Below are 24,349 nucleotides of genomic sequence, written 5' to 3'. Positions count from 1 at the left end.
GTGGAAACATTCACAGCACTGTCCCCAAAGAATATATTATGAATGTTACTATTTTCATGTTTGTAAAGACAAGCTGAAACTTAGTAGAAAAATCCCATTTTTTGCCTGTTGATAAGCCAGACTCCTCTGCAGGCAGTTGTTTTTAAGAGCACTTTCTTTGGATAATTCCTTTCTAATAATCCATGATACCTACTGCTTCTGGAGCGATGAGACTGCTGGAAGGATTTTTTTTTCCATAAAACATGTGATTTTTAAGAGTTTTTCAGCAGTGAGCGTCTTAACTGAGACAGAGTAATGAGTATTTCTGGAGTATCGTATCCTCTTCTGGACCCTGGAAATAAATAGTGTTATGGAGAAACTGGGTAGGAAGCACTGTGTCCCTACAGAGATCCTTTGGGGAACAAGTGACACAGTATTACAGAACTGTCTTCTCTGGGCAGGAAAAAAATAGCCACTTTTATAAGCCACAGCATTCATATTATTTCAAGTCGGAGGGCAAAGGGGAATGGAGCTAACGCTTACTAGTACTTGATGTGTGTCAGGTATCACCTGATCTACTTGCCACAGTGATCCTATGAGACGCATATCATTTTTCCTTCTTTAACAATTGAAAAAGCAGATACAAAGATAAAAACAAAACAAAAACACCATGCTCTAGTTACCCTAGCTGGCAGAGGCAGAACCGGGATTCAAATCCATCCATCTGAATCCAAACTCCATGGCCTTCCATTACCCCCCCGCCCTATGTCTTTGTGCAGTTCCCTTTTAAAAAGAATACAATTATGGAGATAATAAAAAACATGTGATTGCTGTATTTTTCAAAACATCCAGATGTCGTCAAAGATTCCAGCAAGCTGAAGTCTATGGTTTTGCAATAATGCAAGCATCTCTTTCAGTATAAACTAGCACACCACTAATTTTGGCTATCAAGCCTCAGTTATAAGAATCCAATTCAACATAATCAAGTTCTAATGCCTCTGATTATGTCTATTTGCTCTTGCCTAGAGGGCTGGAAAGACGACAGGTTTTACAAATATAAACAAAGGGTTCATGATGCTGTTGGAATGTCCTACCTTCCTGTTTTCAAAGCAAGAGTGCACTGCTTTGACAAAGAATTCCACAGACAGAACAAAGGGAGCCTATCCCATTAAATACTTTTAAAACTCAAATATGTAAGAGTTATCTGTGCAAACTTTGCTGATATCAATTTGCCTCATATTTAAAATCTGCTGCAAAGCAGTACAGATAGAAGGAGACACAGACTTGTGCTGTATGGGAATTTCACAGAGGTGGGTTGGGGTCAGATACCTGAGCTCAGTTTAGCACCTCAAACATTTTTTGGGCATGATTTTTGCCCTAGATGAGCTCACGGATAGTGGAGACAAAGCACTCGGTGAAATTTCATACCACAATAAGACTACTACAAAGATAAAAGTCAAGACATACTCTAAATGTAGCTCAGAAGAGAAGATAAACTTTCTTTGGGAAGATTAAGGAAAGCTGCAGAAAGAACAGCCCTGAATAGTGAGCTAAGAAGTTCAGACTTGACCTTGGAAGCAATGGAAAGTAATGTCGTCAGTACTGGAAGGAAGGATAGTAAGGTGACTGCAGTGTGCCAAGTCAGGGGAGGAAAGACATACACGGGCCACAGTGGAACCAACGTGCAAGGTAAGAAGGACAGGATTTTGAAAAGATGCATAAAACCAGAGACAGAATACTTGAAAATGAATGAGAGGGAGTAATCAAATATGGCTCAAAATAGCGGTTCTAGACACCATGGCTTGTATGCCAAGGAAATATGAGTTATATTCTTTGTTGGGATTTGTTGCAAACAATCAGCTCGCACTGACACACACCCCACACTGAAGTCCAGCAGAAAATCCAATCAGCTCAGCACTCCGAGTGGAGAGGGAAGAGGGACACGGGGTCATAGGCTGATGTGTTACAGATGCATGTGGTCCGGACAAACCAGGAAGTCATTCCTGATAGGAGCGACACGAGCATGTTGACATTTCGTTCACATGGCCTGATAGCAACTTCTCAGCTGGATAGCAAATGTTTGGTTCTACCCAATTCAGCCGAATTCAAACTATCACAAACAGAAACGTCACAGAATTCCCTGAAGGGCCAAACAGAGCTGGTGTTTTCATGTGGTCATGGAGTTGGCTGGCCATAGGGCCGTCCACCAAACTGCTTCCACTCCTGGGCAGAGCCTGCTTTCACAACTCCATCAATGAGCTCATCTAGAATGACTCAAGAATGCCACCCACCCACAGTTGCCTCATGACAGATAGTGGGCATATAGGGACAGAAGAACACAGAAACACTGATAGCCCGTTCTAGCTGTCTAAAGGGAAACAGAGAATCAGGGAGTGGGAAATGAGGAATTAAGGCAACATGGATAATATTCACATGGAATGAGGAAGGACAGATGTTTGGAAGGTCTTCACTGCAATCCCTGAATTCGTAAAACACAACTTTGCTATGTGCAGATATGAACGCATTGGTACAAAGGGCACAAAGAGAGGCATGGCAAAGGAAAAAAAAAAGGAGTAATTGTCAACTGGGTGAAGACTTTCAAACATATCTATGCTTCTTTTCAAACCATCAATGTAGAACAGCCTTTTCCAGCCCATCTCTGGGTCATTCTTCTTCCCCAATAAAATCTACTGCCTGAACAATTACATAGATCTGGAAAAGGAGAGAATCTGACCTATTTATAAGACAGTCAATTCTCCATTATCCCCAGGCTCTCTCAGAGGCCACTAGCTTTACGCTATTACCTGCCCTCTGGTCATTCCACTGTCCATTATCACCTCCACAGGGAAAAAGAGGTGAACCTCAAATCAATTCATTTAACTATTTATTAGTAGTGCTGGTAAAGGAAAAAATGGAGAGTGTTCTCTGCCATACACGTACCTTACAATCTGGCACTTATCTACAGACTTGCATTAGTACAGAAAATAGGATCTCAGTTGTCATTCTTTATTTTCAAAGTAGTGATTCTTCCCTCTTCCCATTTTACAGGAATACTTTGAGAGACCCAAGAAACTTTTTCACTCAAAAATGGCAAAGAGCAAATAATAACTTCTTACTTAGGGATCTTCAGAAAAAAAAAATCTAAATCAAAATGCTGCATCACAGATTATCTACCGGACAAGAGCAATAACCTCTGAATTCAGTTTTCAAGGCATGGAAACATAAATGTCAAGTTGATTTTGGACATCACCCAGTGCTCACCTCTCCTATAAAGATAATTAATAGCTACAAAATAAGCTAAGCAACCTGAGGCAATTCTCTCTGCTTTTCTCTGTATGTACAATTGGATTATGAGCAGTATTACTAAACAGAATCCATCTTATAGGTTTTTATGAAGATTTAAATGTGTAAATATATATAAATTGTATAAGCAGAACTCTAAGTAAATCTTATCTATGACCCACACCTTTATTTATTGTTCACTACTACTATTAGTATTGTCATCATTATTACTGCTAATCCCCTAGATGAGAACATGGATTTGTTGATTCTCAGTGTGATTCAAGAATAAGGCGAGAACACTGTTTCTAAACAGTCCCACAAATTAACGTTGTAAGATCTTCTGGGTAGTGTTCTAAGCCTCTTATATTAAAGCAGAGTGGCTTATCAAAAATCATCTCAGGTATCATTTCATGCATCTCCTATTGGTATTGAAGGTGTTGCCAGCATATAGACAGTCCAGAGGCAATCAAGGGTTAAGGTAGGAGCATATCAAAATACACTCCACCATCTTCGACCTACTTAGCCACTGGAAATTTTGCTGAAATTTTGCATACATCCAGCCCACAGGCATGAAGTCATTCCTGTCCATCCATTGATAATTCACCATGAAAGTAGCAAAGTATTGTTAGTATCATCTTTTGGCCAAGAAGAAGGACGAAGGTCCAACTTTTGTCACCATCATGGCCATACGAAACCACCTAAGTTTAGAATTCGTTGTACCCTTCAAATACTCTTCAGTGCTCATATCATGAAGACTAAGGTGGATCCTACTTTGTGAAGACAGAGGGATTAAGGAGTTCTGATTTCTAGTCTTCTTGTCTTCTCTCTGGAGAGCCCTGGCTCCTCAGATATCTCCATCAGGAAATAATGTGCCTGAGATAAAATCAACAGCATAAAGGCAAAGGGAAGAAAAAAGAAAACTGAAAGAAAGTGCAAACGCACAAAATTTTCACACGTTCTTTGCTTTGCCCTCTTTAATTATACCAAGAAAGATACAGAGTTAATGCTATGAGTTAAATGTCTCCTTCTATGGTTAACCATATCTGAGTGCACATCTACTTAAGTGATGGTTCCACTCAGTGCCAGAAGATTTATCATCAAGTGGAATGATTTCTTCTCTAAACAGATCTTCCTGTTTGGCAACTGAATTGCCTCATGTGTGGTTTGGAGTGCTTGATGCTGATCAAAATTGGGTTAACCAGCAGGCACTGACCTGACAAGCCTGCTTAGAGGAAGGTAGAAAGGTGGTGGTTGTATTTTCCCCCCATTGGGCAACCAATCTATAGGAGTGAAAACACACTTCTGAGGAAGGAGTCCCTATCACTAGATTATGAATCTTCTTGTCTTCAGGATTGGCCAGCCCAATTATGCATCTATTCATTCAATTACATTAGTGCAGAAGCCAGTACACCTGCCATTACTGTCAACCCAAGGGAGATGGAATGAATAAGCCACGGGTCTTAGAGTCCAGTGAAAAGACAGACATTAAAATAGACATATTATAAGACAACATGAGCAGGGAAATAACAAAGGTACAAACAAAACGCTGTAGAAGCCCAGAGAAAGGAGTGAGTAATTTTGATTGGGAGAGAAGGTGACATTCGTGCGGGTCTTAAAGGAAAAGAGTTGGCCAAATGGAGAGTGAGAGGTTATATTCTGCATAAAGCAAAAGCAGCTAAGCATCAAGAGGCCATGCCTTGTCATGAATGTGGGTGCAGGAGATGGGTGCTTTGAGAACGAGGCTTGAGTGATGGTTTGAGACCCAGACGGTCATGGATCTCACATGTCGCGATGACATGATTGGATGGGCATAATCCAGAGGCACAGGGAATCTGAGTGGTATGACTACGGTAGTATAGTTCGGTTTGTAGCGGAGGAATTGTGAATAGTTTAAAGGACACAGATGTATGGTGGCAGCATCACACAGGAGACCGTGGCTACCAAGAGAGAAGCCAGCCCTGATGTCTGGCCTCTCGGAAGATTCTTTACTAGAACAGCTGGGTTAAAGGAAGCAACGTTTCCTGTGACAAAATACACAGAAAAAAATTATGTCAGAAATTCATGAATGACTATACATGAGATGATTATAAAACTACAGAGTCTCTGGGTCAGAAAAAATTCTAAAAATTATGGAGGTCAGTAAACTCCAGTCATGGGAGGTTTTGTGCATCCATATTTCCCAGGCTTCATCATGGGCTTAAGGAATCAGAACCTCTCAGCCTAGGGCCCAGGAACTTGGGTTTTTAACCAATGTCTCCAGTTAATTTAGGCAGGTGAGTCAAGTTTGGAAAAAGGTGTCTCTAGGTTGACCCATCAGATGTCTTGATGCTCAAGGATGTGGTCTTCATTGAAAGAATATCCCAAATGCCAGAACGGCATGGTGCTTGGCACATGGTAAGGATTCAACTTGTGTCAAATCCTTGGTTACCAGCGTGTGACTAGAACGGATGTCTGTCGTGCATTCCTTCGGGACTCAGAGATTATTAGACTTGAGTTTTAAATTCCACTGCTGTCAGCACTCTTGGACTTGTTCCTTACCTATTTGAGCAAAAGAATTTTTTAAAAAACTATTTTCCAAAGAATTTTAATCTCTCTTACATGCTCTAAAGTAGCAAAACAAAGTCTTACTGTTTTACGCTGGGTGGAATGTTGGTTCGGAAGCTACTTACTGAGATGCTAATACTTTACAAAATATACTCTAGTGCCTGCTTCTCTCTGCTCCCATTTGGTTAATTATGTGTATATATATTACATTATCTATTACGTGATCTTACTAGGAAAACCTGTCTGTGTTTCTGGACTTGGAGTCTGGGACATGCCTAACATCTTGTTAAATATAACTGCGTAATAGCAAAAAAATGTACAGATTCATAGTGGAAAGCAAAACCTATACTTTAATTGTTGAGTAGAAAGCAAAGGAAAAAAATTATACTACGTATTCAACCAATTACAATGATAAAGGAAAAATAATTCCAGCACTGTGTATTTTGACCAATGCCTTTGAGCGCTGCATTTGCTCAGAGATATCTTCCATAGAAGTAGTTAGAAATCCTTTTACTTAAATTCACTGAAAGTTACTTCCTAAAAGAAGTATTTCCAGGGCACCTGGGTGGCTCCGTGGTTGAGTGTCTGCCTTTGGCTCATGTGGAGATCCCAGGGTCCTGGGGAGCCTGCTTCTCTCTCTCTTCTCTGACTCTCTCTCTCTCTCTCTGTGTCTCTCACGAATAAATAAATAAATAAAATCTAAAAAAAAAGAAGTATTTCCACATTAAACTGATAATCCAGTAGCATCATTTTGATTCAGACATGGAGCATTGTACCAGCAAGGTACAATCATTCCCTAATGCAAACTAAGTGCTATGTAAACATGACAATAATTTACATGTTCATCTTCTACAGTAAAATACTTGCGTGACACTGCCAAGAGTCATGTGTGAGATGAACTGCATGAAACAAGTATTTAAAATTCATTCTGACAAAAGTCTCTGTACACAGGCAAAGACAGTGATAACCACAGTGCACCTGTCATAGTGTAGACACAGCACTCGTTGCAAGCTGCAGGCATTGGTCGCCCATGGAAAGGGGCACAGGGGTGAACAGGATTGTGTGCAGAAGCACTCCTACACCGTCGGAGCCTATGCTTTCAATGAACAACAACAATGACAACAACGACAGCAAACCACAATTTAGACAGGGCCCGGCTGACACCGCTTTCTGGTTCCCCAAACTGAGTGAGTCCTCTTTTCTGTTCTCCCTCCCTTTTCCATCCCCTATCACCCCAGCAGCCTGCACTATATACTACCAGCTCTGAGCTCATTCTGTCACCGTATGAAGTGCTTATTTCCTTTGCTGTCCTTTTCATGCTCTGTTACATGCATAAATACCGAAATTTTCTTTAGCAGGAGAGGCTGTACCCTGTTAGTGAAGAGGTTCAAGGGGTCCAAAGCCTTTTTGGGGGATTCCAGAGAAATGGCAAAGGTGTTTGCTGAAGGGGAAAGTAACATCGTGGAATCATTATCATTTCAGAGAGAGAAGGATCCGCGGTCAGCATTTATTAAGCCTCTACTGTATACCAGACAGGCAGACATTTTACATAATTATCTCAATCCTCAGAAGAACAGCTCTGTGAGTATAGAGTGTTTTCTCCCATTTTAGGCTAGACACAAAGATTAAAAGACATTTAAAGATGTGTCTAAGTTTACCAAATTAACAAGTGACACAGCCAGCATGAGAACCTGAGACAAAGTCTCTCCAAACATAAAACTTTCTTCCTTAACACGATGTACTCCCAGCACACTTATCAGGATTGACTGTCCTCCGTCATGTACAAACCAAATGCAATTAGGTTTGGCGTCTCCCTCTCTCCTTCTCAGCCTAGACAGCCCCAGGTGGAGGGATCCTGCATTGTCTCTCCAGTCTCACTCTGTGCCTGGCATACAGTAAGCGTTAAAAATCACCTCTTGGATGAATGGAAAAGCTTACTTTATCATCTGGTGTGTACCCTCTGCCTCGAAAAGAATCATGTCTCCTTCATGAGTTCCAAGCCATTCACACAAAAATAAATTCCCCCATTGCATTTTGTGCTTTTCTTTATTCAGAGTTTCCTTAGGACCTATCTGGAAAAGAAAATGTCCAATTAAAAATAACTTGGGCTATCTCATCCTTCTATTCTGTTAGGAACATATGGGCTAAATTAGCACCACCAAGCTTAGGAATAGAATAAGTACCCCCTCCCGTGGTATCCAAGACTTAGATTTGTTTGTGCGTTTCTGACTCCCCACACATATACCTCCAAACTCTTCTTGTTTTATTAGCAGAACTCTTCAGAGCAGTATGTTTCAGGCAAACATTTTTCTTCTTCAAGTATTATTACTGTATCATTCAGCACTGCCAGGATAAAAAGCACTCAGATTAATTTTGCCAAACTACAAAAGTAATTTGTCACGCAAAAACAGAGTTATATGGCCAGGTACTTTACAATGTATTGCAAAAATTCTCATCAACTTAAAAAAAAGGGGGGGGGGCAAGTGTCAGAACTTTGGCAAATAGTAAGTCAGAAATGGAAAAAGAATGCTATTAGATACACGTGGTCATACATCCAAATAACGGATAAAAACATTCCTTCTGATCAAGAATCACAACCTAATCATACATTTTATAAATACACTTCACATACGCATGTGTTTTCCGCAAGCTTCATTTAAGCAACCATAAAATGATTAAAAATTAACCTTTACAAAGACCTACATGTATACAAATCAGGAAAGTAAAATAAACATGCTCACTCTTGGAACATTTAAAATTAAAACCACCTCAGATTGGACAATTAGAAAAATGCAACTGAACAAAGTATGGAAAAATAAGTTGTAAAATATGGCCCCACAAGGGTTTTGTGATACTAACAATGTCAAAATAAGGCCAAGCTTTGGGGTATGTCGGTTTTATAATAAATCAAGGCTTTCCATTCATTAAGAATGAGCTCCGGAGGTCTCCCACACTAAAAAGGCAGTTTTTTGCACCAGCCCGCCTCATGTTGCAAAACCAAAGTTTTAAACATCATCCTATATTCTATTAAGGGCTTGTGTTTTTGTGAAAGGTAACTTGGATGGCTAGAGTATAAACCCAGCCAAAAAGAGAAACAATCTTACTGCAGGGAATGTGGATGGTTTCTCCTCAAAAGAGCCCCAGTGGAATCCATTTGTGATAAATTCAGTTTCCAACATCAAGCCAATCTGTCAAGGATGGAAAGTCTGGCCCCTGCACAGATCTCACCCTAATTACTCTTGATCCTTGAAAAAAATACCTTCATCAAAACAGAGCAAACTCACAAAGGAAGACAAGGCACCATGAAATGGATGGAAGAAATGATGTAGAGGGCCACCAGACACTTTACTGCTTGGCTGATACCCCACTGTATTCACAAAAGCCAAAGTTCCTGGAGGCCAGGCCACTCTCTCTGTCTTAGTAGAAGACTTAAAACTATCCTGGCATATGACAGTCCTGCAGGGATAAATTTTATCAATCTGAATAATGCATCTTTATAGGAATATAACACTGTATGATTATCAAGGTATTTTCCCACACATTAATCTCTTCTTACCCTGCAACGACCCTGTTGAACTCTGCAGAAAGGAAATTAAGTCTCTGGGAGATTAAGTAATTTGTCCAAGGTCAGAAATGTACAAAGGAGTGTGCTGACATGAGAATGCAAGTTTTCTCTATGTAAACACATTATTTTCTTTCTTCCAAAACAACCTCCCTACTGCTCACTCCCCACTACAGTTTAGGTCCCAAATCACAAGGCCTACATCAGAAAATTATACTTATTCATAAGAGGAAAACTTGTATCTACTATAATGATGGGGAGACAATGAAATGCTATTTTTTTTAACGACTACATAGTTATGTAATTGAAATAATTGTTACTCTCTCAATAAAAAAAAATCCAACTGATCATTTTGGGTGGGTTGGTAAAAGAAGAAACTTATAAACTATATCTGGAGAATACATCTAGGTGACTAAGCATAATATTCATCATTTTGTGCAAAGCCAAGTGGTCTCAAGGAGAACTTCTCAAGCAAAAGCCATAGGTAGCCTTCAACTTGTTTGGCTCCAGTTATTATTATTGTTTTCCAGTTATTTATCCAATGAGAGGCTAGGCTAATAAGCTTTCTCAGACCAACTCACAAAGGCAGTTGTGAGCAATAAAACCCTGCATATGATAACTAGGAAAGGTAAGAGAGGTAGGCCTAGTAAAGGCTTGGTATGGATCAGTTTCATCCTTCAGGGACTAAAGAGAATTTGCTGGAACCTCCAGGGAGTAGAACCATCCATTCTACTCCCATTGCCTTCAATTCCTCTTTAGCTAGGAGGGATATCAGAATTCCCTGCATTATTTCCTTCTTCAAAATATTTCAGTCCAAGTTCTGGAGCAAAGGGGGAGAGGAAAGTATCACAGAGGCTATTTTGACACTGGATTTTCATGAAAAGTGATGCCCATAGGCAGCTGGGGCTGAGAGTGACACCAGCACATGGACCTATTTCGGGATTGATATGAGTCTAATGTTTTCCATTCAGCTCATGACCTCTGTTGACTTCAAGGGACACTATATTTGTGAGCAGACTTTGGGAGCCACTGTTCTTTCACTCTCTGTGGAAGAGGGTTTCAGTATTCCAAGGACCTCATAGCATCTATGAACTGTGAGAGCTGATGCTTTTTGGTGGGTTTAAATCCAAAAGCCCTCAGGTTCTTAAAAGGTTCAGGTGGAAGATGCTTTTATCTGTGTCTTGAAAGCTCTAATAAAAAGAACTGAAATATAACACATGACCCGTGAACTGAGGGGGACAGGGGACCTTTTGCCAAGTTCCCTGCACATTCCCTTAAAAGCAACCTGGGAAGAAAGTGAGAAAAACTGCTCAGCTCTAATGAGCACCTAATGGGTACGAGCACCAGAGATTTATTTTTGTGAATGCTTCAAAAAATGGCTGAGGTCTTTAACCACTAAACTGCCGGAAAATGTGTGGCCTTATTAGGCATCAGCAGAATAACTGACCAGTGTTTGAGGATCATGAATGTGGCCTTTTGACTTCCCAAAGTACACAAGGATATTTTCTTTTGACTTTCCCTTATTACAGATCCATAAAAACGACACTGCTTTGTTCAAGAGACTTGGGACACATGGTGCTGCATGCTTCTGCAGAAACACATCCCACATTAAATTAAGTTAGAGGTGGTATTTGAAAAATAAATAAATAACGGAGTTCCAATTCACTGCAAATGGTACAGGAGGCCAGTAAGTGGGAAGCCTACAAGAGAAGGACTTCTTTTAGAAAGATGTTTTACAGGACTTTTTCTGCATCATTAACTCTTCTGGAATCCTGAATATAGCATGATGAATTTCCCTAAAAAAAGTAGCTACTGTTTAATTTTGAATCACTTCAAAGAGCCTCAGTAGAAGGAATCAAAGAAAACCAAAAAGACCAGTAGATGTAAAATTCGCCAAGAAAAAAAAAAAAACATGAAGGTTCTAACAGATTTTGACCATGTACTGAAAATACCACTGATTATTTTGCTAATACAGTGTTTTACTGTTCCATGTGGCTGAAATAAGTCTCTGTATTCATCGGAACACAGGATATTTTTATTACAATATTTGTGTCATAGCTCTTTAAAAGGAAACAGATTTAAAATCTTGAAAAGAATCTCTGTCTTAAAATGGTTCTTGATGTGTAGGTGAGTGCATGTGTTTTACTACAAACAGATACTTAATTGGAGTTCATATTGCTAAAAAGAGTAAAGAGATACAGGCAGTCTTAGTCCTGTCCCCAATACGTAGTTCTAGAAAAAAATACATAATTTTTAAAAAGCCAAGCAATTTGGAAGGTGGGGAAAGGAAAGAAAGTTGGCTGAGGTATTATAATGGTTGTTTAATCATCATCATCATCATCATCATCATCACTGGTCTTTAAAAATGGCTTTTACATAAAACCTTCCCAAGGGAAAAGAAAGAAAACCTCCTAAAAATTCCACATCCCTGAACACCACTACATCAAAAACCATCTGGAAAACGTCAGATAATGGTATCCACCCACCTAAGAAATTCAGTAAACTTTGTCTTCAATTACCGTTTAGAATAATCAACTCAAATTGAAATTTCAATTTGAAAACCCTCAGAAGACAAAGCTGGGATTAGGAATCAGATTTTAAAAGTCTCCTTAAAAGACCATCTGTTTATAGACACCCTTCTCACATCCCACCTCGTCCTTGATCTGTACCATAAGTTCACAGCAGAAGCACAGCTGAATTTAAAGACACACACACACGGCTACTATGAAGTCTAGTTATCACATGTATGTTCTGAGCTTGTCTCACGTTTCCCTTGTTATGTAAGCACTTAGGGGCAATAAAATTTCACTTACATCCAGCAGCATTGTGAGTCTAAAAACATTAGTCTATCTGACTGTACAATCCTTTTCCTGGCAGTGGGTAGCACTGGTATTTTATTTATATTGATCATATTGTCGATGCTCTATGGAATAACCATTTAGTAGCCTATTAGCCTGTAACGTTTTATTACTTGTTGTTAAATATCATTACCCGTACTGAATTCCACATTAGAAAAATCAGGTTTGAAAATCTCAATATTCAGAAAGAACTACAGAGCTGTTGGGGTCCCCCACCCCACCACATAACCTGCAAACTGATGAGAAGAAAGAAAAACAATGAGTATCCACTTCTCACAGATAGAGGTCACTAATGGACTGAATTTGAATCACAGTGGCAGAAACCACAAAGTTATTAAAGTGATCTAGTGAAAAATGAACCTGAAATTAAAGTGAAAATACCTAAAGATGATTATTCAGAAAAGTCTGACCTGAATAGAAATAAAATTGTCACCTTGACCTTTTTTTTAAATCTTCTGAACACTGAGAAAAACCAAGAGCCCCCCCCCCCCGCCCTTTGCTGTTTGTCTATTTATTTAATTATTTATTTATTTTTCCTTCAAAAACTGCTGATCACAGAAGCAGCAATTCTTCCTTTTAGGGTACGAGACTGAGGAGTCAAACTAGATCAGATATTCGCACTGAGTCTCTACAGAATAAGGCTTCTGGACATACATACTTGAGCCTTTCTTGAAACCACAGCTTCAAACTGGGAAGATATAAGGTTGCTTCAGGGAGATATGTCTAAATCCTAAATCAAACTCTCCAGCAGGCCAGAATATAAATGTAACGGGCATCAGAGGAGGTTCAAATTAGATCCAGCCGGTCAAAGTCAAACTCGGATAAGATCACATCATCTGAAACCTAGCATATTGGGGAAAAATCATGACTGCCTAGGGGACCTCAAGGCAGCCCAGCATGGTGTCATTTGGGAATCCACTTTCTTCTGTTAAAAGCATCCCCTGGAATTTCTAAAACTGCAGTGAAACTACTGAAGTGTTAAGACATGGGCTTTAAAAAAAAAAAAAAAAAAGCATTCTTTCCATGCTAGGTTTGTAATAGGTTCTGCTACACAGCTAGCCCAATTCTTTCTACAGTTTCGTGTACCTACTGGCAGAGACATGGAATAATGCTCGAAATTTCATCTTCCAACCTCCTCCACTCAGATATTTGCAACTCAACATGACAGTATGGCGCTACACCGACACCAGCGATTATCACAGAGTCTTAAATGGTTTAACCCTATTCTGTTTGGGGGTTTTGAGCAGGGGAGAAAGAAAAGTTGTATTTGTGGGAGCAATAACATCACAGGGAAATAAACAACTTTTCTTCTATCATGGTGGCCTGTCGATCTTATATATCTGGTGCATATGGTTTAGTGATTAAAAAAAAAAAGTCCCGTTCTAACACTTTAGACACTGACCTAAAATTTTACATTCATACTGCAACAACCAAATACATCCCTGGACGAATGCCAACCTGCATTCTATTCCCTCAAAATGTTTGGGGGATCCTTTCATTGGAGACTTAGGAAGGTCATATCGCTTAAATCCACAGACAATAGGGGTTCCTATATGGAAGCTAGCCTACATATCAGCTTTTGGCTGGGGGAAGTTAGACATAATAAATTTAGCAATAAGCCTGTGCGAAAGGGGACATGCCCCAAAGCTCCCTGAAACCCTGTGTGATTTAAGAGCCTCCCAGCTGAGTGGGAAGCAATAGCTCCCATTTAGATAGGGCTTTGCATAGCAAATGCAGCATGTGAAGAAATCTAATCAGCACCTTGCACTCCTGCGCGAGCATTTACACGGATTTGTGCCTTGCACTTGATTAGCTTACTGCAAGCTTTACAAGAGATTCCCTCCACCGAAATTAATCAAAAGCTCTTGGAGAAGGCTTTCCATTTACAAGAGAAGTCAAGATGAGCTTCCAGGTGAATAAATAATGATAATAATGATGACAGCAGCAGCAAACACTGAGCTGCTCTGAAACTGGGCTGGGGGACAGGGGACGGTGGAGACTTAGGGCTGGAATCTCTCTGTAGCTCTCTGAGGGAAAAGCAGGAGCTATTTTCTTAGTTAGCCTAAGTCAGGCTGCTGTTAGGAAACGTGACCATGTTCTCTCTCCGCTGCTCCTGGCCTCAAGTGCACGCACGCGACCGCTCACTGCCCCACACACACCACGGGTGGAACATCAAGGAACACCTGGCCTCTCTCCGCAACACCTCCAACCACCCCCTAACACACACACACACACACACACACACACACACAATCGCTGTAAATCCACGTAGCCCATGGCTAATGCATTTCATCTCATCCTGCAATAAAAAAAAAAAAAATGTGACTTCTAAAGTTTTTATTTTATGACGCCAGAAGGTGAAAGGAAGGAGGGAGAAAGGGAAGGCTTCGGATGTCAAAGGGAGGAAAGGTAAAATTTTCCCTTTACTTGAAATTCTCTCTCTCTCTCTTTCACACACACACACACACACACACACACACACACACATTCAGATTTGCTTTCCTGCACCACCTAAACGAGGTGGGCGAGTGGGAGTGAGTTCCTCTCATTTTTAAAAGATGCAAAATAAGGCTGGGGGGGGGGTGAAGGTGAGGAGGTGAGGGTGGGAGTGAGAGAAATCCATGCATCACCCCCCCCTCCCCAAACACACACACCGAGGAATACTAAAGCCCCTGAATCCACATTCTCCATTTCCAGCGCGCTACAGGAGGAGGCCCCAGCTGGGGCCGAGGGTTCTCCTCCATCCCCAGCGGAGCCCCACCTCCCTGCCCAGCTGCCCGCCGAGAGCAGAGACGCCCCACGTCCCCCTGACCTGCCCGGAGAGCTCTGCGCGCCAGGTGCCCATCCCCGGGATCTCCAACTTCGCCTCCCCCCCACTTTCGCTCGGATCCGGCGAGCGGCTGGAAGGCGCCGCCGAGGCGCGGGAGCTCCGCCGCGGGGCTTGGAAGGGGCGGAGGGTTGGGGGCGCGCGTTACCTGCGGAGATTCTCCAGGTCTCCTCCGGGCCCCGCTGGTCATCCGGCTCAGCGCCGCGTCCTCCCCCAGATCCAAACTTTTGCCGGGTCCTCCGGGTGGCGGCGGCGGCGACGGTGGCGGCTGCCGGAGCCCGGGCTGCTCGCTCGCAGCGTCGAGGCGCGGGGGTGCGGAGGCCGGAGCCTCAGGGCGGCCGGAGCCCCTGCGCCCCGCTCGCCCAGCTCGCTCTCGCCTGTCTCGGCTACGGAGCCGCGGCATCGTCCCCCCCCGTCCTCCGCCACCTCCGCCTCCAGGGCTCGGGCATGCCACTCTCTCGGCTCCGGCCCCGCGGCCCCCGCCCGCCTGCCTCCCCTGCCTCCCCCGCCTCCCCCCTCCGCCTCCGCCTCCGCCGAGCCACGAGTCCCGGGAGCAGCGGAGCGAGCGGGGAAGGCGGCGGAGAGAGAGAAGCCGCAGCGCCGGGGCTCCCCAGGGGCGGAGGACCTCGAGGGGCGGCCGGAGAGCCCGGCGGGCGCGCCTGGGGCGCCTGGAGGCGCTGCGGGGAGCCGGGAGCCCGGAGCCCGGAGCGGGGAGCCCGGAGCGGGGAGCCCGGAGCGGGGCTGCGCGGGGTGCGCGGGGGCGGGCGCGGGGCTCGCTCCGAGGGCTGCGCCCGCCCGGCGTGGGTCCCGGGGCTGCTCCCACCTCACTGCCGCCGGGGTCGGACGCAGCCGGGCTAATGTAGACGCCGCGGCCCCCACCCCCACCCCCGCCCCCACCCCCGCTGACACCCCCGGGAGATGTTTACAGTAATGAATTCGCGGGATCGCCGGCGCGGCTCCCGCGCTCCTCCTCGCGCTCCGTCCCTCGCGCTCTGGCGCGCTCCCCAACTCGAGCCCTCTTTCTCCGTCCCCCTCCTTCCCTCCCTCCCTCCCTCGCCGAGTCCCTCCCACATTTCTGGTTTAAAGAATGCTTGGGAGGCGCGGCTGCAACCCTAAGCTTTCCAAGAGGCAAAGTCAGACTCTGGTTTTTAACCCTCTCCTCCCCGAGCGGAGTTGCAGAGCGCCTGGGCCGGCGCCGCGGAGGCCACCCCGACCGCGCACCCCCCGCCTCTCCAGCCTGCGCCACCCCCCACCCCCCCACCCCCCACTCTTAGGGCCCGCGCCGCCGCCGAGCGCGGAAAGTCGGTTCCCCCTGCCCGCCGCGGCTGTACTTCCAAGCCGCAGCATCTATCACTTAGACCCCCGAGAAATGATCGAAACGTGAATTTAGAGAGTCAAAATACAGCAAGTCTCCCAACCCAAGATGGCGTTATTTTAAATGGAGGCAACCCTGGTGATCTGCGCCCCCCCCCCCAACACCTCCCCACACACCCTATCACCCGTTAAGTCCCTGATCCCGGACCTTATGAAATAACTTTAATTGGAAAAAGAATCCGAAGTTTAACGTGATTATTTTGAACACCTATTTTCTCCCTTCACTCTGGCTGCTGGAAAAAAAAAAAAAATAAAAATAAAAACGTTGGTCAACCCCCCCCCCCCCCCCCAAGATTACAACGGACAACTAAATTCAGCCTCAAAGATTCAGGAAACAGACTTGACAGCCAAAGGAGGCTGATTTGTATACAGGCAACGTTTCCACTTCGCAATCTCTTTGCAAAGGTTAAAGAGCAATGTCAGAAAACCAGGTGCACGTCTCTTTCTTGGAAAACATATTTTAAAAGGTTCTGGTTTTCTCCTCTCGTTTCGTTGCCGCGCCTCCTGCCTCCAGTAAGTTGCTGTCATGTTTTAACAAGTCTGCGGAGAGGCTGCGTGTGAACAGAAGAGGGAGAGCGAGCTCGCGCCAAGCTCCAGGCTGCGCCCAGGCGCGCCGTCGGGGAGGCCACGCGAGAAGCAAACGGCGAGCCTCGCACCAGCCCGGGGCCAACTCTCCGGGGACACGCGGCGTTGTCGCCATCCAAGAGTTGGGCAGGGGCGGTGCCCAGCACGGGGCTCTGGAGGATTTCCCCGCCCTCGGTGCAAAGCCTGAGTCACTTGGCACCACTTTCCCAATTGTTTTTATTTCCTTCGCATCCCTGTTGTGTCTACCACCCTCGCGTATTTGAGCGCCTTAGTCGTGTTAAAAACGACTTGGAGAAACGCCCCACATGCCTCCCAAGCACAAGCCACGCACGGATCCACCCAGACGCACGGCCGGGACGCACGCTGGCACACGCTCTCACACGCGCGCACACACACACACACGACCTGGGTTCGTGCCCGCGGGTCGCTGGTCCCGGTGCATTAGGCAAAGTGGCCAGGAAAATGCTTTGATTTACATCTACAGAGCCTCTCCCGTCCCCAAACTCCGTGCGTGACTAACAGATCTCCAGAGGAGGAGGAGGGGGCGCGCGGCGGGAGAAGTTAATTGGACCAGGACAGACGTGGAGTGCCATCTTGCTGGGAGGTTCCAGGAGCGAGGCGCCGGCGACGACAGCCACGGTGGCCTCCACCTCCCCCAGCAGCTGCTGCTGCTGGCCGGAGCCCCACGCGATCCAAGAGTTTCCAGGGCATCCAGGGAGAGTCCAGGCGGCCCCAGTCACCCTCTTCCCCCATACTTAGTTATCCCCGGTTAACACCCCGACCCCGACCGGCAACCTTGATCTCCGGCCCGATTAGAAATGAGAAGTGAGCGCGCTGGTGCTGAAGGCGCGGAGACGCGCCCGGGACTGGTCAGCGCGGCGGAGGGATCTTTCCAGGCGACTCCGGGCCCGCGCGGGGACGGGATGGCAGCTCTGCTCCCGCCCTCCTCGCCGCCACCAGGCCCCCGGCTCTGGGGCGCGGGTGGGCTGGGGGGGTGGGGGCAGGCGCTTTCCGCCCCCTCTCCGCGGCGGGCGCACGCGGCTCCGCGGCCGCAGCCCGACTCCAGCCCCGCGAGCCGCCTGCGCCTCCATCGCCCCCGCGGGCGCGCGGGGAGGGCGCGCGGGCCGGGGCTCAGGGCAGGGCCCCTGAGGACCGGCTAGGGCTGGAGAAAGACTTGGTTTTGGAAAAAGTAGCCCTCTCCCCAACTCGAAGGAAAACGCAAGGGCATCCTCCCGCATCTCCTTAGCCAGGAATCGATCCCGGATTGCGGGCAGGAGGCGGGCTGGTGGCTTTAGGTGCAACCGCTTGATAGTATCGGTGACATTATCGGCAGATGGAGTGAGCGCGGGGGTGGGGGACAGGGGGGTGTCACTCCTAGAAGTTACGGTGTTCATTCTGGGGAAGTGAGAGGCTGAATTCCAGCAAGCTCTAGAAACCCCAGTTTGGGATCCATCCCCCCCCGCCCCCCCCCCAAGCAGACTGGCAACAGCGCGTTTTGACCCAGAGCTCAGTTACAAAACTCTTTAGAAGGAAGAGGTGAATTCTACTTGCAGACAGCCCTCCCTGAAGTCCAGCGGAGAGTTAAGCAGCCTATGCTCTTTCTGGAGAAAAGAAAAAGCCAAAACCATCTCGTCCCGATGACCACCTTAAGCTGATTCAAAAAAAAAAAAAAAAAATTGTCTATCTGACCCCAACCGCGTAGCAGCAGCCCCGGCGGTTACTGGAAACGCCCCCTGGCACCCCCGTCCCTTTACCTGGAGGCCGCCGTGTCTCCTCGCAGTGCGTTCATCCGAATCCGACCGGGTCGGGGAGGTGGAAAGGGAAGAAGCTGGCGCGGCAGCAGCGGGGCTCCCGGGGCATGGTATTGTTTTAGGGGTCACCGCCAAGGTCCCTCCTGCCCATCGTTGAGAACCGCCAACCTGATCCCGGGTCTGGGTGGACACGGCGGCGGGCGCAGCTGCTCAGACACCCCGGGCGGAGGCGGCGCAGCGCCTTGGCGCGGAGACGGGGGCCCCGATGGGCTCTGAGCGCTCCTTCTCCCGCGGCCACAACGGGAGATGCCCAGCTCGCCAAGTGACAGCGACAGGTTTCGAACGTACAACTAACTACAAGGTACCCAGCCCCAGACAGGGAGCTGCCTGCCCCCTCCCCCTTGTCTCCCTCCTACCGGGGAGGGAACTAATTTAACCCTGTGCGCGCCCTGCACTCCCCGGCGAAGCGGGAAGCGGCTCGGAAACCGCGAGCGGCGGCTCCCAGGGCGAGCGCTTTGTTCACGTGCGTTTCCAGCGGGCGTGTTGCTGTCTGGGGGCACTCGCGTGGCGAGACGCCAGGGGCAGGCTTCCAGCGCCAGACTCCGGCATGGGAAGGAGCCCTCGCTAGCGTTTCATCCGGACCAGACCCAGCCCTCGAAATCTATTTTTTGCCTCCAGTTACCAGATTTATTGAAGTTGCCAGCAAAGTTGGGTCTTATTCCTTTATTTCTTCCTCTCTCCCGTCCCTCCCTTTCCCCTACCCCCCCCCCCTCCCCACCCCGGTATTATTTCCTTTCCTAGCGGTGCTTTGAAGATGTGGAACTCTCGGCTCATTTCTAAATCTAGCTTATAACCGTTCTTTTGCGTGTGCCAGACGGATGGTGGAGGGGACCAGTCCACCCGTGCAAAATTTAGACGAAACCGCAGGGAAAGCTGTCTCCCACCCACTCACCCGGTGTGGGCAGTGGCAATTGACCACAGACTCAGATAAGACCGAGACGCGCCCGGAAGATAGGGAGGGGGCGGGTTATGAGCGAGTTTGAGCTGTGAATGGGGAGATGGGAGAGAGAGAGAGAGAGAAAGCGACTTAGAATGGAATAAACAGGGGGAAACACAGACAAGAATGATGATGCAGAAAATAGATCTGAATCCCAAGACTGAAAAGAGCAGGTCAGCTTTAAGTGCCTAGATTTTGATCGACAATATTCCCCAGCATCTTTGAAAACAGAATGAATGAATGAATGAATGATGAATGAGTGATTTTTTTTAAAAAAAATTTTTAATGAGCAAGAAAGTGAATGCTCAAGGCTCAGCCTTGGCTCCCCAGATGCTTTGCATTTTGTAAACAGCTTTGTCGAAGTGCTCAGGACTCCCAAGAAGTTAACTGGAGTTGGAGGCGAGTCATCTCCGTAGACGTGGAATGGAAGCTTAGACCAGAGAAACTGACAGCCAGACGCCTCTGCTGTCACCGTCACACCCAAATGAGCCAGAACTTCGCCCACAGTGCAAACTCAGACAATCTTCAACAGATTCTCTTTTTCTCCATCTCCCTCTGGACGAAAGAAAGAAAGAAAGAAAGAAAGAAAGAAAGAAAGAAAGAAAGAAAGAAAAAAGAAAGTCTTTAAAAATCGTTTAGAGGGTAACACGTGGATCTTGCGAAAACTGAGTTATTTTTAAAAGAAAAAAAATGTGTTTCTCCACGGGATAGATGTTCTAAGTTCTCTCTGCAGCATGCACAAGCCAATGGGAATCTGTAATAGCCATTTCCAACGCCTCCACGAGCCAGGCCGGCCCACAGAGGCAGTAGGAACAGTTTCCAGCCGGCCTGGTGCAGAATTTCGTTGTAAATCCTTTTAGTTTGCCAAGGTGGCAGCAAAGCATAGGGAGAGCTTGTCAAGCTGCAGAATAAACACTGAAGACCACATTTTAGGACAAATACTCATCTACCTGCTTTTAAATAGTCATCTTCATGTGTGTAAGTGTCCCTGAGTACCCACAGGAGGTTCTTTCTTTGAAATCTTGATCTGAGATGCCATTATCATGATTTCATCTGAAAGAATACGTTTTGGTTTAATAGAAAATGGAACTCTGCACGGGTTTTGCTTTCTGATTTATGCTACCAGAAAGTGAGTGAGATTGAGAAAGTGAGATGAGGTGGCTGCGGATGTACACAATTTGTGTTTTAGATTATTGCTGTCTATAAATTAGAAGGACACACTGTCGTGTGGCTGTGCTCCCTACCCAAGGCTCTTGATGGGATGACTGTAATCAGGACAAGGAAAATTAAGTAGAGAACAATAGCACATCAATCGTATGAACAGAATAACTATAACAATTTTTGTAACCACATGATGGGTAAGTCAGCTTTAGAAATGTGTGATGGCATAGCCCCAGGAAGCAAAAGAGGAGTAAATGTGGTACAGGGGCTCCAGAGTGTAAGAATTTGGCAGATTCACAAAACTGTGATTTTATTTTTATTAAGACACCATCGCTAAGACAAAAGGGTAGAAGAGTAGAGAAATGAAAAGCAAATCTGTGACCTTCAAAAAACGGAACGTCATGAGGCATCTGGATGGCTCTGTCAAGTTGTGTGTCTGACTCTTAATTTCCACTCAGGCCATCATCTCAGGGTCCTGAGAAACGGTCCCCTGTGGGGTTACATGCTCAGTGCAGAGTCTGCTTGAGGTACTCTCTCTCCCTCAGCCCCTGCCCCACTTGTGCATGCTCTCTCTCACATAAATAAATAAATATAAAAATAAATAAATAAATAAATAAATAAATAAATACATACATATATAAATAAATACCAGAAAGTTAAAAAAAAAAAAACCAGGAAGTTAGTTCCTTTGTTATTCTTTGGACTTCATTCTTCTATAGAGTTTTCATGTCAGCTGAAACTTGGCTGCCATCTCAAATCTTTTAGGGCCTCCTCTCCATGTTTTTTACACTCCCCCCATCTATACATGGCATGTACGTTGGCCTGTGTTTCTAATACTGTTTGGAAGTAAAGATAACACAGGATTTGGGTTTGTAAGATCGTGGCTTAAGCCCAAGGCCGTGAAAATTTTGATCTTGGGTAAGTTTGGCTCTGAGCCACTGTTTACTCGTTAATAAAATGGGCATAAAAATACCTGTTCTACCAGCCTCATAATATTGTCACATCATGAGTCAGTGCATGGGAAAGTGCTTTAGAAATTTCAGTTGTTATTCATTTATTGCTAACGATATTATCATTGCATCACACGGTCCCAGCCTTCAAAACATTGGAAAGTTACATCAACCTGAACAGTTTCCCCTAATGCTATCATCTTACATTGCCTTGGAACATTTATCAAAGCAAAGAAACCAACATTGCTACGTGGCTATTAGCCAAACTCCAGGCTTTATTGGTATATCATCAGTTTTTCCACTAGTATCCCTCTTCTGATTCAGGATCCCATCTAGGATACCACATTGCCTTTAGTCATCATATCTCCTGTGCTCTGTGATGATTCCTCAATCTTTCCTTGTTTTTAATGACCCTGGGAGTTTTGAAGAATAATGGTCATGTATTTTGTCTTTCCGTTTGGGTTTGTCTGATTTGACTCTAGTTCCGGGCTTGGGGAAAAAATACCAGGGAAGTGGAGTGCTGTTCACATCTCATCGTGGCAGGTGGTGCATGATATTGGCATGATGTCACTGATGAAAACATCATCACTCTCTAAGGAATTGTGTGCAAGAATTCTCCACTATAAAGTTATCTGTCCTTTTCCATACTCTGTTCTTTGGAAGTGAGTCACCGAGTCCTGCTGACCCTCATGAATTTAGATTTTTAAATGCACAGAATAAGCCCTTAGTGCAACACATTAACAGCCCAAATATTGAACTCACCCAGGAATAATCTCCCAGGAAATTCCTGCTGTATTCTAAAACCTTAGAAAATTGTTCAACTATCTCCTCTTGGCTGTGTATTATGAACCCATCTTGACTACTCCATGCTTACAGTCCCCAAACCCAGTCTCCAAATCCTGTTGACTCTTTTCTGAAATGTCTCCTACCTTTCTAGTTCTCATTGTCACATCTGATTGGTTTAGAATTCCAACTTTCCTACAAAAAGATGACATCCATGACTTCTGATCCTTTCCTCCTTTTCATCGTTTTCTAATAGTTTGGAGTTCATTTCATTCACCTTCCAAGGTAAAATAGTGATCTACTAGTTTGTCTCTGGATTAGTCTAAGGGTCTCAAATAATTTAGTTAGTCTTGTCTTTCTTTTAGGTAAATATTTGAAGCATGCATGTTAACTTCATTAATAAGCTTCTGTAGCAACTAGAAACCCAACCTTTCTTCTAAGATGAGAGCCACTGTAAGAAAATCCGCGGTTAACACACTGTGCATAGATGGCTATTCATTTCTCTCATGAGTGTAAAATATTCCTTATGCTTTTTTTTTTTTCTGTGAGTGTGGTGTGATTTATGTGACTCTGTGACATTGAAATACATCCTCTTCTGGTTTTGAAACATAAGATACAGTTTATCCAACAAACATTTGTAGAAAACACAAAATATGTAGCAGAACCTTGATAAATAAACTTAGTCCCTATTCTATCAAAACTCTCAGTGTAGTAGAGAAACACTGTTAAATAATTTACACTCATTAGGTAAATTAAACACCTTGGATACATGCAAAGCACGTTAGTATCCTAAAACAGATTCTCTACAGAGGGAAAGTCTCTCCCAAGTGATGAGGAGGCTTTCTTGATAATGTACTGATTTTTATAGGGGAATTGTGACATTATTTTTACTTCCAGCCTTCTGCATACAGCAACCCCAGGAACCAACCTGAGACCTCTGTCTCAGGGAAATCTCTTTGGGCCAAGAATTGGAAAATAAGTTAGAAGTAATTGCTTGCATATCCATTTCCCTTAAGCCTTGGTTTCTTTGCCTCTCCATACTGGTTACAAGACGATTATGCGTGAACAAAAACAGAAGGTACACACTGACAGGAAACAAAAGCACGTTAAACCATGGAGATTTCCTCATACATAAACCTGCCATTTGTCAAGCACTTGCTCTCTGTTCCAAAGGGAAGCTGGCAAAAACTCGAAGTGAACATTCTCCAACAGCACTGGGGAAGAGTAAGTGAGGGAAATGCCCTTTTCAAAAAGGGTATATGGTTGATGTAAAGATGTAAGCCACTTTAAGAAGAGATGAAAGATCTACCCAGAGAGTAGATCTTTGGAATCTGGGTGCTACAATTGTAGTACATGTTTCTGAGCCTGACTATAGTTCTGATGAAGAAGGAAGTGCCATTTAATTTGAAAAAACATACTTAATTGAGTATAAAATATTCCGAATTAGAATATATATCTAATACATATAATAAATATATATAATTTCCCACTATATTACATACATACATATGCACAAACATTTATGTATATATATGTGTGTGTGTGTGTGTACATATGCAATTCCTACTATCTATTGATATATTAGAGAAATAAAATTGCATTCTTTAAAAGGTCAGAGAGAGTTTTCAAGCCTGAAAACTCTCTTTCATAAGAACAAATACTACATCAGTTTAGCTATGTGTAGTTGCAAAGGGCC

At 44.8% G+C, this 24,349-nt stretch overlaps 1 protein-coding gene and 1 long non-coding RNA gene across 6 annotated transcripts in view; both read right to left on the bottom strand.

Annotated features, from left to right (window-relative positions):
• Nucleotides 1–19,485, bottom strand: part of FLRT2 (fibronectin leucine rich transmembrane protein 2) — a 99,820-nt gene extending 80,335 nt beyond the window's left edge. Inside the window, exons 1-4 of one of the 5 annotated variants that reach the window (XR_012037019.1) lie at nucleotides 18,766–19,485; nucleotides 8,051–8,148; nucleotides 7,744–7,877; nucleotides 194–5,799 (exon numbers count right to left, since the gene is read on the bottom strand). The gene's annotated coding sequence lies outside the window, so the exon portion shown is untranslated. The other 4 variants (XR_012037020.1, XM_072839586.1, XM_072839588.1 and 1 more) reach the window with 4 other exon arrangements.
• A 566-nt stretch (nucleotides 19,486–20,051) lies between these two features.
• Nucleotides 20,052–24,349, bottom strand: part of LOC140640343 (uncharacterized) — a 79,304-nt gene continuing 75,006 nt past the window's right edge. The window contains exon 4 of the long non-coding RNA XR_012037021.1: nucleotides 20,052–20,314. This is a non-coding gene — a long non-coding RNA (uncharacterized lncRNA). The remainder of the gene's footprint in view (nucleotides 20,315–24,349) is intronic.

This window comes from Canis lupus, chromosome 9 (genome assembly GCF_048164855.1).
Source record: "Canis lupus baileyi chromosome 9, mCanLup2.hap1, whole genome shotgun sequence".
In the NCBI taxonomy this organism is placed as follows: Eukaryota; Metazoa; Chordata; class Mammalia; order Carnivora; family Canidae; genus Canis; species Canis lupus.
The sequence above is the reverse complement of the archived record's forward strand: the minus strand, read 5'-3'. Positions and strand labels throughout refer to the sequence as shown.